We start from the raw sequence: 3,419 nt of genomic DNA, 5'->3' as shown, positions 1-3,419 counted from the left end.
GAAATGGCCATGGTTGGAGCTACACAAAAATCTTAAAACCTGCATGTAAAAAAATTCCAAAAACAGAATTGAACCTTAACCAACTGACCCAACTCAACATGGGGGACATTGGTTTTGTGTCCCCTGATGTGATCACCAGTGTAGCACTCCTGCCAGATAATAACATGCATTGAGCCATGAAAAATAATTAGACAAATCCCAGCCCAGGAATATCTTAACCATTGGTGTGGGCCTCTCAGATATGTCAATCTCATGGGAGATGGAAAAGCCTGGGAACTGTTAGAAGAAAGAGACTAAAGGGACATGACAGGTAAATACAGTGCACAGCCCTCCATCTGATTCTTGATGGGGGGACGGGGGAGGGGAAAACAGTTGTAAATAAAAGACATTACTGAGTCAACTGGGCCAGTTGGAATATGATTGTATGTTAGGTAACAGGAAACTGTCACAGAAAACCCCACTTAGAGTGGTTTAAGCATTCACACAAGAAGTCCCAAGAAAGAGTCTAGGGCTGGTATGGTAGTTCATGTGCCATCAGGTCCCCAGCCTCTTCCGTCCTCTGTGTGGGCCCCAATTTCATGTTTGGGCCTCATTGTCACAAGATGGCTGCTGCCTCTTCAGCACTGTAGCTCCTTTCCAGGCAGAAGACAGGAAAGGTACAAAGAGCTTTCTCCTAGCAAGGTAAACCCTCTGCAGGGGCTTCTGTGTACATGACCAGAATAATGTCACATGGCATCTTCTGACTACAAGGGAGGCTGGGAGCATGAGTGCTTTACCTGTCCCACTTCTATGGCAGTAAAAGGCAAAGAGGAAGGGGCTGTGACTGGCTTTGGGGTAGCTCATCTACAGGTCTGCCATACATTTCCTCTCATTTCAGTCACATTTTATCTCATTTAACTCACAGCAGTGCCTATGAATTAAAGATTTCCATTGTGCCCATTTCACCAATGAGAAAACCAAGGCTTGAAGAGACAGCACCTACTTTTTCATGACCTGAGTCTGGCACCACCTCCTCCTGGAAGAATCCCGTGTGTGCCCCAACCCTGGGCTGAGTTGGTTATATGCCCTTCCCCGTGTACCCTGGGCCGGCACTCATGTGTCTGTCTCTACTTCTTTCCCTGTGTGGTGTGAGCCCCCCAGAGCCTGGCGAGGTCACAGGCCCAGAGCTGTGCCCAGGAGCATTTGCTGAGTGACAAATGAGGTGGTGCCCAGCCCCCCTAGAGCATCCGTTTAGAGGACAGGGACAAATCAGCAGGTCCCCGGAAGACCCACTCCACCAGAAACAAGGCAATGTTGGTACATGCTGTAGCCAGGGCTCAGATCAGACTCTCTGCGGGCAGTGGTGTCTCTTAACTGACCGCACTGCCCCTGAGGTCCAGCGACTTTCCTGGGGCGGGGGGTGACTGAGGCCTGGAGCGTTCCTCCCAGGGCAGCGGGAAGTGGGACGGTAAGCTCCTCTGCAATGTGGTTTGCGTTACGGCGGCTTCAGCCATGGAAGGGGCTCCTTGAGGCAGGCAGGAAGCAGAAAATATCAGATTTAGATTCCACATTCCATGCATGGTATACAATTATCCACTGGAGCCACACAGGGGCACGTGGGACCCACAGAGGCAGAAAACGGGATTGCTCTTGGGGATGGGGTCACTCCTGAATGGGGAACCAGCAGTATTCTTGGCAAGCGCCAGGTGTGCTAAGTCCCCTGCAGTGCACCCTCAGGGACCCCGGGTCCAGGGGTGAGGCTCATGTGCCTGCAAGACCTGGGTCACATGCCTGCTGCCAGCTCCAGCAGTGACCCTGAGCCCCCACTTGTACTTGCCTGGCAGCTAAGTGCTTCTCTACACCTTCCTGGGCTGTCTTGTCCACAGGCGCTCGCCGGCGGCTCAGCCTTCCTCTCAGCTTCAACAGCTTCGTAACCCGCGCATCAGGGTCTCTGGCCCTGGCCTGCCTCCTGAGGTCCAGGACTATAGTCACCTTGATGTCCCCAGGCCCTCAGACACCACTCATCATCCCACCCAAAATGTGTCCTTCCTCCTGGTGTCCTGTCCCAGCGAATGGACCACCATGCAGCCACTCACAGGAGCCCAACCGCAGCAGCATCTCAACTCCTCCCACCCACGTTCACCTGATTCCCATCTTAGCCAGTTCCACCTCCTAAGCTTCTCTCTTGCCAGGTCTTCTTCTCCCGCTGGGCAGCCCTCACCCTGGTTCGTGCCACATTGTCCCAGGCTAGATTGTTCTGCAGTTCTGCTCACCTTCCAGTCTCCAGCATCATACACTCCAAACCCACGTGTGCAGCAGAGCTGGTCGGGCCACTCCTATGTTCACAGCCCTGTGCTGGCCTCCAGTTGGCCTCAGGGTCAGTGTGAAGCCCTCGACCTGGTGCACATGGCTCTCCGTGCCCTGGCTCCTGCCCGTCCTCCACTCCCCACCCCCAACCCCGTTTCCTTAATTCTGTTTCTTCTTGTCTCCAGAACGTCATAAATGATACACCTTCGACTGTCCTATTCCTTATTTTTTCAGGTTTACCTTGGGCTTTGGCTCCTTTAGAATGCCTTCTCTGACCCCCACCCCACCCCAAGAACAAGGGCAAAGACGCTCATTGAGGGCAGCCACTGAGCCTTATTCACTGTATTCTTAGTGCCCAGCACATCGTGTTTGGTCCCTCAGCGTCTGTGCAGTGGCCACTGCCTGACCTGCCGGCCCTTCCCAGGCGCTGCACTGTGCTCTGCTCCTTGGCTACCAATCCCCACTCCTTGCTGTGTTCAGAGTTAAGCCTGGTCCCTCTCCCCATTGGGATAGTCTTGACCCTGTTGCAGTAGTTGTGAATAAAGTCTCCTTACTGGTTTAACAGGCATCAGAACATTTCTTTAGCAAGGGAGAAGAAAGACACACAGAGTTCTCAGAAACTTTTGTTGGGAAAGCCCTGTTGGCCTCTTTACAGAAAGCCACTGGAAGGCCTCTGGGGTCAGGCTGCTGTTTCTTTGGCTCACTCCCCACAGAGGGCTCAAATTTATCTTGCTTGCAGGGTTCTGTTACCTCGTTCAACCTTCCTAGCATCTCTCTCAGCATCCCTGGGGCCGAGAGCAGCACTGGGTTATTTCCCCAACACTCTCCCCAACGAAGGAGAACCAAATAATATACCGTCTGAATTGGAACACTCTGGGCACTCCTAAGAGTGAAATCGGGTGCTGTCACTAGAAACGCCGGGACAACAGGCCCGAAGCGGGACTTGCACCCCTCCCGCCCGGCAGGATGGCTCTGGACATTGGGTCACGGGGATCATGGAGTTGCGCTCAGCTCGGCCGGGGCCTCCAGCAGCGGCGAGCCCGCGCAGGGCCTCAGCTTATGGTCGGTTACCGGCCAGAGTTCCAGAAAGGCCTGGAAATGCCCGGCCACCTCCGGCCGAGCGCGGTGGCCAC

This window comes from Camelus ferus, chromosome 15 (genome assembly GCF_009834535.1).
Source record: "Camelus ferus isolate YT-003-E chromosome 15, BCGSAC_Cfer_1.0, whole genome shotgun sequence".
NCBI lineage: Eukaryota > Metazoa > Chordata > Mammalia > Artiodactyla > Camelidae > Camelus > Camelus ferus.
This window is presented reverse-complemented; position numbering follows the sequence as displayed.